At 45.6% G+C, this 11,810-nt stretch overlaps 1 non-coding gene across 1 annotated transcript; it reads right to left on the reverse strand.

The window, feature by feature from the left end:
* Positions 1-1,948: 1,948 nt before the first annotated feature.
* On the reverse strand, positions 1,949-2,030 carry trnal-aag (transfer RNA leucine (anticodon AAG)). Its single transcript has one exon. It is a non-coding gene; the product is annotated as a tRNA-Leu (tRNA).
* Between the last annotated feature and the right edge of the window lie 9,780 nt (positions 2,031-11,810).

Genomic DNA, 11,810 nt, shown 5'->3' on the forward strand with positions numbered 1-11,810 from the left:
GTGACATCAGACTCCGTTACCCCCCCCCCCCCTCCCCGCTTAGTCCAATTCGTAAGAGAATCACAACAGGATAAAAACACACGCTTTCCGCACGCACGCGCACACACACACTCACACACACACAAAAAAAACCCAGCACTGCAGCAATGCGCGGCAAGACGGACGGACAGGAATGTGTCTCTTCTGCTGTCAGGCCATTCGGTGTCCGTGTCCGTGTCCGTGTCCGTGTCCGTGTCCGTGTCCGTGGCCGTGGCCGTGTCCGTGGCCGTGTCCGTGTCCGTGATGTGGAAGATGCTGCCTCCGCTGCACCGGCTGCAGCGACGAGCCGCGGCGGCATGAAGCGCGTGAAGCGCGTGTGTTCCTCCCGTCTGCCTCGACGCTCGCAGCCTGATTTATGTGCTTAACTGTAACCATGTGGCGAGGAGGAGGAAGAGGAGGAGGCGGCGTGCGTGTGCGTGTGCGTGTGTGTGCGTGTGAATGGTACCCGGTTATTTTAGGAGCAGTGGAGGCAACAGGCGAAATGTTAACTGTTCCTGCAGGTGGCTGAGTGTTGGATTCATGAATGGGGGAAATCCTGGGTGGTTTCAGGCAGGGCGGTGTGACGACCCCCCCCCTGCTCAGTTTGCAAAGTTGACACACACTAAAAAACATGGTGTCAACCAGTCAAATAAGGCCTACAGAGTTTTAACTTAATGTGTCATTTTGCCTTTGTGACCAAGTGAGTTAAAACAAGAGCGTGGTGTGGAAGATTCTTTCTCACAGAACTCTCCCACTTTATTATTATTTATCACGAACAGAACATGAACCCTCTGATTGGCCAGGATGGACTAATAATGTACTAAAAATCAGTGTTTCTGATTGGACCACTGGAGGCAGCAGAGAGGCTTCGAGCACTTTTTCTTTTCTTTACCCCAGTTGTTGTTTTTTCCATCTTACACTGAAAATTGACATGTTTTTCTCTTACTTTAAGTGTCTTTGTACCTTTAGGACTTCCTGAGGGTATTTCATACCTTGCCTGTTTTCCATTCCAAGTTTGAGATATGTGTAATACTCCCCCCCCCCCCCAAAAAAAAAACAACAACTTAACTCTTAAAATGTATCTTGAATTTTCATTTGTGCTAATATTGCAGCTTCTGGTTCATTGACCCGTTTTAAAGACAGGGATTACACCTTCTACTGAACGTCTACTCATTGACAAATCAATTAGAGATCAGGATTAGGATTAACTTCATCTTGTTACACTGTAAAAGATTGGTTTACGTCAATTCCCCAGTCAAAGGGAACCAGTTTCCCCGATGCAGCCTCTCATTGCTAGAGAATGGTGCCATTGTCAATGCCTGTGTGTGTGTTTTTCTCTCTCTCCAAGCATCACCTCGCTGTTGGAGCAGCAGCATAGAAAGAAGGGCAGGAATAGTCACCTGCTCTCCACCTGAATATTTTTCCCGTGGGTCAAACCTCATTCACCAGTCTGCCAAACAGGCCTCCAGAGCACAACAAGTAGCTGCTTCCCTTGTTCTTTCCTGTTTTGTTTGATTGTCAGAAGCAGTTTGGATAATTTAGCAAATTTAAGTGACAAAGCTCCCCCCCGCTCCCCAGACCCACTAAAAGCTCGCTACAGAATCCACGTCTCTGCACTTATACGAAATAATTCATTTCATATTAAAGCTTCTTGGATTTACAAAAGTCATTTTTTGGTCCGGAGGACTGGAGATTAACAGCGTTCTAGATGGGAGGGGGCAGAGTTATACAGCCATCCTGATTGGTCCATTCAGTGATGCCCTAAATCAGACCTCCTACAGAAGTGGTTTTACAACAATTGTTTTACTCTTGAATCCTTGTATCCGCACACCTTTAGTGAAATAATTATGGATTAAATCTAAATTATTGAAAAATATTCTTGTCAAAAAACTGTATTTGTCCCCGTGGTGCAAATGTAGAATACTTTATCTGGCAGCGGTGGGATTCGAACCCACGCCTCCGAAGAGACTGGAGCCTTAATCCAGCCCCTTAGACCGCTCGGCCACACTACCTGGGAGACGAGCTGCTGGCCTAACCAAACCGCAGGAGAACAACGTATTACAAAAGCTGGCTATAAAGGATTGCAAAAACAATATCCATGCTTATTGAATATCAGTCATGAGTTTCTAGTCCCATCTCTTAACTACAGCAGCCAAATGAATATCACGACAAATAAAGATCTGGATCCATTAGATCTGAATTATTGGATGGAAGAAAACAATGTGGGGGGGGGGGGGGGGATAATTGATTTGCCAAAACTTTGACAGAAGAATGTTGTTTGTTTTCCCGGAGGTCTTTCATTTAATCAGAAACAGCTTCTTGACAGAGTGGGTGGTTGGAATGCAGCCTGGAAGCTGAGCTGCTTCTTCATCCTCTCATTCTGGACTGAAGGCAGACTGGATGATGCAGCGATAAGCGTGTCACAAGCTGACATCCAAAGACAAGGACGAGGCGGAACTTCTGCTTCTGCGGATCATTTAAGATGGTTAAACTAAACTTCTTTTGTGTGGCTTCTTATCAGGATCAAAGTCTTTCCTCGTAGGAAATGACTTTACTGTTAGCTTTTCAATCAAACACCTCTTACAACAAACGCTACCTGGACAGCACAGAGCAGCGGATGCAGCCGATGCTGTTGTTACCATGGATACTGAAAGCATAGCCAAAATGTCGGATACATTATAGTGTGTGTGTGCGCGTGCGTGTGTGTGTGTGTAGGTCTGTGTCACTTTATGAAAGTGATTTTCTGCCTGAGTGGCAAATGGTGGTGATGGCTGTAATCCTGCAGGGCGCTCCAAAGGCTCCAGTGTCATCCTTACTGCTAATCAGAACTATATATCAGTACCACAACGAAGACACACACACGCACACACATGCGCACTCACACACACACGCACAGGGAACAAATGACAGCTAGTGATTCTTAAATTCAGAATGTGTAGAACCTCGCTGTGTAGCTATAAGCACAAATAAACGTGATGCGTTGAACTACAATTGTGCACGGATGGCATAATCAGAATGATTTTCCGCATATATTTGATGCTAATGTTTTTCGTTAAGAATTGAAACCACTGGTTTGACGGCGTGCAGATTTCTCTACCCTCGGGGGGGACGCTGCTGCTCCTGTGTTGAATTCGGGCCTGGGTGCGGAATCTGAAATGGCTTGCAGAACGCTGATGGGAATCCCAGTTCAGTCTGAGACTGCATTAATCAGGTCACAAGAACATTATGCCGCTATGCTGGGACACACGGGGGTCTCCATGTTGTCAGCAGCTGTTGAATATTTTACACATTTGCTGCTGCTGAGAGTGTTTTACACTGGGAGGTAGTTTAGGGGATTGATGTCTTGCCTGAAGGAGAACTCAACATGGGGTTCACGCCAACAGTTTTTTTCCCCGAAAAAAACTGTGGTTCCACCTGTGACAATGTCTAATAGTTGGTTGACTGAAATGACTGAGAATATGAATGCATTTTCAACAAAATAATTTCAACCCTGGTATAGGATTGTTGCAACGAAGAGCCATGTCTGATGAGAAGATGCTGCAGCGCTTGGCAACAAGACAGTCGGTGATATAAGCAGCGGTGGAGTCCAGCTGTCTGACCAGCAGGGGCCCAAAAACATGTCACCTGCGGTGTGGTGGGCACCGGCATCGATCTTCCCATATAGCTCATTACAAAAAGGTGTAGCTGTCAGATTTATTTCCTCAAGTTCTTTAGCTGCAGTTTCACTTTAATAGAAAAAGTAACAATTGAACTTTTGCTTTTTGAATTCTGAATACCAGATTTTTCTGCTTTCACTCACACAAGGCAAAATCTAGCCCAAAGACGGAACTGATCGTGAGATGGATATCGAATGGATGCGCACTTCTGCCTCTAAAAAAAGAACAGCTCACGATCAGCGAATCTTCACGCGTGTTCTAAAAATACCTGCACACGCGAGGCCTTCAGGAGTCTATTCCTGTCTTTTCTCGATCGCTATCAGATACCGAACGTTTCTTCCTTCCCGCCTGACGGCTTCTCTGCATCTGTTCCATCCATCCGGTGTGCGTAGCAGGTGCTGTCATCGCTTTATCGGTTGATTGACACAGATAATACCCCCTAAGACGCAGGCAGATGTAGACTCCACCCAATTACCTCAAGAACATAACCAGCCTGTTGTCTTCAGCTTCCCCTCTAATGAGCGTTCGTCTCCACAGGAAGACCTGTGTGAAAGTCTCTCTCTCTCCCAGGTGATGATAAAGACCTTCTCATTTCCATTGGCTGAGCTGCGGATGTTGAAGCCTGGAGGCTGAGGAGGAAGCCAGCTCTGCTCTGTTGAATCGAGTAACAAAAAAGATGCACCAAGCAACAGCTGCAACTCAGAAACGAGTTGCGTTGTGCTCGCTTCACCTGCTAAAAAAGATTTGACCTTGAAACTGCACTGATTCAGAGATTCTGGCTGTTTGTGTGTCTGTTTTTTTGCTTTAATTTCCTGCGGGGAGAGTGAATGGAATGAAGGTAGATGTTCCATTCTGAATGAGCTCTTTATTTTTCACTTTAGAAAAAATAAAAATAAAATCATGAAAGCATTGCATAAGATATAAGATAAAAGATGATCATGAAACTCATTAGTCTTGTTCTGTGGATCAGGACACCCCGACAGCCTTGAAACCGTGTTTAGTTTCCCATGGGATACACTCCCTGCACTCTGTTTCTTCAGATGGATAACGGACAACCTTCACTAAATTTATGAGCTACAGCGATGAATAGATGCTTTTTGTCCTTTCTCCTGGCCCTTGTATCCCTCACACCCCTCCCTCACCTATAAATATCTATGTATACTTAAGATTCTTTGCACACTCATGCAAACCATTTTCACGACATGTGCCCAAAGCTGCTTTGATGAATTACTATCTTTGTTTTAAATAAAATAACAAAAGACAGCTCTGTTTGACTCAGATCTTTATTTAACCAATGTTCCACGACACAGCTCTACTTGCACTCCAGCGTGTTTCATGAATCGGCAGATTCAGTACGAACCAATTCCCCTAATGGACCTGACTTTATGCCGCAGAGACCGAAGGTAGGAAACAAGGGAGGAGAGACGATAAGAGTTAACCGCTGCTGCGTGGGGGGGGAGGGGGGGGGGGGGGGCTGTGCAGAGTTAGCATCCTTTTGGCCCCTCAGCCGCGCCGGTGGATGTCACATCATTGCGATGGAAAGCACTGAGTAATGTTCTTATGAGAGCGCAACTTACGGGCAGCAGACACCGTACAAGCAGGAGGACTTTCATTTTGACATAACACACCTCTGTGTCGCACTCCCCGAGGGCCCGATGTCCTCTCTGTCTGTTCTTTGTAGGTTACCAGCAAGTGTACTAACAGTCCCCGAACGGAGGGGTTGTCACCTCTCGTCTTCGCACTCCTGCTGACACGCACACACACACACACACAAGAATGAATCACTTCCAGAGCAGCGGGCTGTCAACGTCTCCAAGCATTTCGCAGCACTCTCCAATCTGTCGGTCCATCTTTTTTAATTGGCAGTGGGTCTAATGGTTGGTCCATTCATAGGACTGCGTCGAGGGTGGAGTGGCGTGGAGGGCTTTAAACAATAGCCCCATTATAACAATGCCGTCGGCTTATCTAGACAGTAGACAAGTAGGAAATGGGTTTGACAGCCTGCCCTTCTAGCATTAGCTGCGAGCTATCATAGCTTTAAACTGTCTCTTACGACTGTTGTTAATGATTGTTGCTATGCTTGAATTACTGACTGCTAATAATCGTCATCACAAAGCCGTCACTGACACACACACACACACACACACACACACACACAGACACAGCGCTGGGTGGATAAATTACTCACTTTGGACGACCAGTTGCTCAGAAAGGTTTTTTGCAAAAGTAAACAGACGGCCTTGGGAAAATATATAATGTAATGTCGGATTTTAGGGGCACAACCATCTCAGAAATCAACTCTTTAATTAAACTCTACCTACATGGATGACAAAAATAACCACCAAGATGCTCCTCTAGCCGCTACCCATCAGAAACAGATGGGATTAAACGGGTGGTGGTCGTGGTCGTGGTCGTGTTCGCTGGAGGTGCAGCCTGCATGGGTCCTCCGCAGAAAATATGGGCACTCGTTAAATGACGCCAGAGCAGTCATCCCTCATCTCATTAATCACTTGACGCACGCAACCCGCCGCCGTGCTGATACCGCATTATACGATACAGCTCTGCAGGCTAAATAGGGTTTCTTAGCAACCGTCCTTCCTTCAGTCTTCTGGATCTTCTCTTTTACCTGCTTTGAACTTCCTCTCCACCTGTTCTTTTACACCCCCCCCCCCCCCCCCACCAAGCTCTAGAGAGAGAGAGAGAGACCAGGTCAGATAAGAAAAAAGAAAAGGACAATAATTGAACCTGAAGGCAACTTTAAAATGGAAACAAGCAATTCCACACCATTCTTTGCATGTTGTTGCATTTTCCTATTTATTTAAGAGCAAAATGTTTTATATTTGTTTGAGGACTCGTGTGACGCAAACGTTCCTAGTGGAGCAACCGGTTCCCCGGGAAACAAACACGTTGAAGCCAAGAGAGATTTCTTCTTCTTTTTCCACTCTTTCATCTTTGATTTTCCACTTCTCTCTCTCTCTCTTTCGCTCTCTCTTTGTTCCACTCATTTCCCTTCATGCTCCCAAAGGCCTTACCAACCTTCCCCTCCTCAACCCTTCCCTCCGTTCTCATTCGTCTCCTCCTTCCTTACACGTGTGGGAAGTTGCTAATTAATCGACCGGGGGTTTTAGGTAGTGAATAATGCAGCCGCTTGAACGAAGAAGAGGAGGACATTTCTTTTCCTCCTTTCCCTTGCAACCCATATTCCTTTCTTCTTCCTTTTCTTTCCAGTCCTTTGTTTTCATCCCCTTCTCCTTAGGTCCTTAACCAACCATACACCCCTCTCCCTCCTTTCCGCCTCCCCACGGTGGAGGTGAGTCACAGTGATCGGTGTGAACCGCTGAAACAACCGGTCCGGTTGAAGGTCATGTGATTGTCCCGGTGGGGGGGGGGCATGCACCCTTGATTTAAAGATGTGATAAGAGCACAAATATTGAAATTGTCAGAAACCTTTAAGTGGAGTAGAAATTAAATTTGCACAAAGTGAGGAAGGCTTCTGTGATGAAGGAAAGGATGGAGAGATAATCATGTGTAATTTCACTAATGAGGCTCTTCACTGGCCAACTTAAGTGTCTGTCTGCAGATGAATAAGAAGGAACTACTTTCCTTCACAATTCAGAAATTAGATCACTTTAAATAAAACTCAAATAAAAGCTTTGTGTGTGTGTGTGTGTGCGTGCGTATCTGTGTGTTTTCTTTTTTGAATCTATTAACTTCCCCCATACTTGACCCTCCCCAGCGTTACAGATACCTCTCTCTGAGCCCCCCTAGAGTGACTCCATCCTACATAAGTAATAGTTTTTCTATTCACATCACATTTTGGTAACGCTGCAACAAGAAAACAGGATAGAGAGAGTGAGAGTCATCACCAAAACACACAAACACACAAAACCACGATCCTCATATTGCACCAGCTGTGTGTGCTTCGGCACTCCCAATACCACGGACAGCATTCAATAAACCCGCCCACACACACACACACACACAGCCTGCATTACTCTCAGCTACTTATTGATGACTCTTCTCCTCAAATGAACCGCAGCATTCACATCAGAGGCAGCAGCTGCAACAGCAATCGGAACCTCTGCCTGACGGAGGTTGTTAGATTAGTTTAATTAACTTTTGAAGATGCTGCTCGGAAATAAAATCCTGAAGTCGTTTTCTTTTTTTTGTATTTCTTCAGGCATGAGATCCATTAAGGTTGTGATGATGGAAATAAAGAAGTCACAGGGATCTCTGGTGGTAATCGTTCCGCCTGGAACCTACGTGGAGCAGCTGATCCTAAATCTATCGTCTGAGCTGGATGATGGCTGCCGATGCTTTGAAGCCTGAATAAAGCCAACTGGACATGTAAGAAAAGCTCGATGACATGGAGCCTCTCACCCGAGATGCTTATTCAGTTCTAAACGGCTGGTTAAACAGATATGTTTCCAGATATAGTTAAATATTCTACATATGTTGTCTATTCAACACAAAAATCTACTTTTAGGATCCCCTCATCAACATGCTTTGTGCTGAAATACTGATGAGGGCACAGGTGCTTTGGAAATGTCAGTAAAGGTCACATTATAGCAGGTTTTCCCAGAATGTCAAACCTGCTTCTTTGTGACAGAGGTAAGAGCCCTGCAATGATGGAAGCTGTGACAATCAATGCTGTGCTGCTCCTCCGTGGGGCTCGCCGCCGATTTGTGTTCTTACACAAACACTGGCAATGGCAGAGTTAAGTGATTTAAAAAAAAAATGTCAATACAATTATGCACAAAAGAGAAATCCAGAGTTTTATTTTTAGTCTCAGCAGCACATCTGTTCACTTGGTGCTAACAGCATGTCGCTATTAGTACCAGGTAGACAGGGAATAATCTGAGCAGCCGCTCATCCAAAATATTCAGATTATCTTCAGTGAAGTGCGTATCCTCTATTTTTAATTGGTCCACGTGGAGCCAGGTGGAGGTTGACCTGCGCCGCCATCGCTGATTTCAACACCAGGTCCAGGTCACCATGTGAGCTGCTTGGCGGAGGTCTGCGCTCTCTGAGTGCTTTTCTAGTTCAAACTGAAACCTCTCCTTACATTTCCACCTGGAGTTGACACAGAATTCCTCGCGTCATCCTCGGCAGCTCTGACAAGACAGGACGGTGACAGCGTTGGAAATAAATCAGCAGAAATCCCCGATGTTAATGGCCCCCGCACTCAGTAACAGGTACATCAAAGTGCAGTAGAGAAGCCATCATTAGTTTAGTTTCTTCATAGAGAGGGAGGGAGAGGCTTTTTTTTTTTTAACTCAGCGATTACTGCCAGTTAATTACGGGCATCTTCTAATTGGTCCTATTTATCCTTCAGTGTGTAGTTTTACAGGGAAAACACGGATAGTGGGAACGCTTAATCATAAAGATGAATAAAAGGGGAGGAGCAAGGGCAGAACCAAACATGAGAAATAAAAGAAAATACCAGAATGCAAAAATACAGGCGCCACACACTTTCTATAATAGCGTCAAAAATCCAGCATCATCTCATTGATCCTTCTTTATTCCTTCCCTCTCGCCTACAACAGTTGCACATTCCTGCTATCTGCCCTCGGTATCGTCTTCGGTGTCCAATATTTCAGATTATTGACCCCATCAGGGTCGCCGCTGTGAAATGCTTCATCAGCACAAACACACAACCGTGACGTATAAATATTCATCAGGGATGACTCGACAGAATCGGTGCAGCTCTGACTGCGAGCCTTATTTTTAAGATTTGCACGCTCCCGTTTGTGGTTTTCTAGAATTAAAAAATAAATAAATAAAAATCACACTTCGACTTCACATGATCACATCCTGCCTTTTTCTTTAATAAATCCATTGTTAAGCGTATGCGTTACTAGATTTCTCTTGCACCTGGTTTTGTGCCTTTTCACCCTGTTCCTGGTTTACACCTTGTATGATTATGTACGATTGATTGATCAGCCATAAAGATGAACTCATCTTTTGGTTCACACCTGTAGCAGAATCCATAACCTGTCACAGGTGAATGATGAGAGACCGATTCCTCTTCTCTCCTCACATACCCCACCTTCATTCTTATTCTCTGGCTGCTTTCAGGCCTTTCTGTGACCCCTTTTTCTCTCCCACAGTCAGCATCCTCCCCTCCCTGTGAGCTGTCTGGCTCAGAGTCTGAAGCAGCAGCACCTTCCTCTTCGTCAACAGGCCTACAGCTCATTGGTAGCCATCAGGAGGGGTCAGCTGGATATTATTACTGCTAATGAGGATTCACTGCTCCGTGCTGGATCTAAGAGTGTGTCTAAAATGGCAATAGATTAGCGCCCATTTAAAGTCAGACATACTACGATATCAGAAATTAAAGTGCTTGAGCACATTTTTTGTTGTAGATGCTGAAGTAGTCCTGAAGTCAACGCGAGGCTTCAGCAAACCATTCCGCACCTCTTAGCTCATGAAGCAGAGGCTGACGTTTTGCACTGACAACGCAGACTTCATCTTTCATGCACAGAGAAACTCATTCTCTAGTTTATTAAGTGTGTTTAAAATAAATCCGCTTGTGTTTTTCATACGTCGTACTCTTCTTTAGGTTCCTCTAGGCTGGTTGTCACTGTCCGGAAAGGTCGGATAAATGCGATCTGACCCTTTCAGTGGATTTAATCAGTTCTTTGCTCCTCCTGAATCATCCTGATGCTCATGACCAGAGCCATTGATGAAAACTCCCTTAAACTACATGCATAAATGTTTAAAAGCATACGATGACAGTAGTTCAGTTTTAATCAGGCAGTCCAGCTGTTGGGAGATGTGGTGAGGGGGAGCCTTGAGGCGGGAAAACCTTTTTTAAAAAATAAAATCACAGCTCGCAGAACCCAGCACCTGCTCTGCTCTAACACCTGACGGGGTGCCAGACAGCATGAGCAAGGCGCCAACTGACTGATGTGTTGCATAAAGGGAAAGCTCATTATCGGAAGGTCACATTCGCAGCGAGGACTGAATTGGCATCGTGGCTGACAAGTAACTTTTAGGAAGGAGGGGAAACTCCCACGGAGGCGCAGGCAGTCTGTGAACTGTTAATAAGCTCACGGAGTGGGGATGACTGGATTGTGTCTGGAGGCGTTTTTCAGTCGCGATCATATCACTTTGAAACAGCCCGGTTCAAAAACATTCGTCTGCTTTCGAGGCATTTCTGAAAGTGTTTGAAGTGTTTGAAGAAATGTAAGACGTATTGAATAACTCCAACGCTATGTTAAATCATTTAAATTATTTTGTACTTCATGTCGTCGCCAAAACATAAATAACAGATTAGTGGTTCCACCGAACATCTGTGCGTGTGTGTGTGTGTGTGTGTGTGTGTGTGTGTGTGTGTCAGGCTTTTGGATCAAAGTTCATTTCATTCACCAGCAGCATCCTAGAGAAGACGCGAGCAGATGCCAGGCCTGCTCAGAAGCTGCTCAATCCACGCACGGTCAGCTGTAACAGCTCAGCCATCGATCTAATCCTCGTGTTTCAAAATTCCAGATGTTATCAGATCCGGCCTGGTGGGCAGAAGAGCACGAGAAGCTAATCCGTCACGGAAGCGTTATAAAGCATTATGACTGATATATCCGGCGTGCGCTACGACTGCACTGGGACTCTGTCCTTGGTCGTGGATAAAAGCAGCAATTTCTAAAGTACCGTGGCAGCAAAGATCGACGCCCCTGTCCCGGGCTGATGATGCATGAGGACGGTGGGCGGCTAGCGCAGCTGGATGACATAGCTAAGCGGCTTGTGAAATGCCAGATATATGAAAAGCTTTTTCTGGGCGATGTCAAGGCGGGCCAAGGTTATTCTTCCCGACCAATGAGCCGAGCAAATGATCATTAAGCCTTTGACCCGCCCCCCAACACATCGCCCTCCTCTCTCTCATACCTTTGCTTCGTTTTCGTTCTTCTCTCCATCCAAGTCATCTCTTTCCCTCAGTCTAAAAATAGATGTCATCTGGACAATCGTCTTCTTTGCCTGATTTGCACCAGCAACCAAACTGGCCTGCCAGCACAGCGACTCAGCAGAAACACGCAGCTCACTGTTTGGAACCTAATAATCATTTCACGCTTGGTCAGCTGGCAAAACGGAGCAGGACGGCATTGGAGGACAACAGTCCAACCAGGTCAGCAGCCAGTGAGC

This window comes from Brachionichthys hirsutus, chromosome 20, assembly GCF_040956055.1.
Source record: "Brachionichthys hirsutus isolate HB-005 chromosome 20, CSIRO-AGI_Bhir_v1, whole genome shotgun sequence".
NCBI classification, from domain to species: domain Eukaryota; kingdom Metazoa; phylum Chordata; class Actinopteri; order Lophiiformes; family Brachionichthyidae; genus Brachionichthys; species Brachionichthys hirsutus.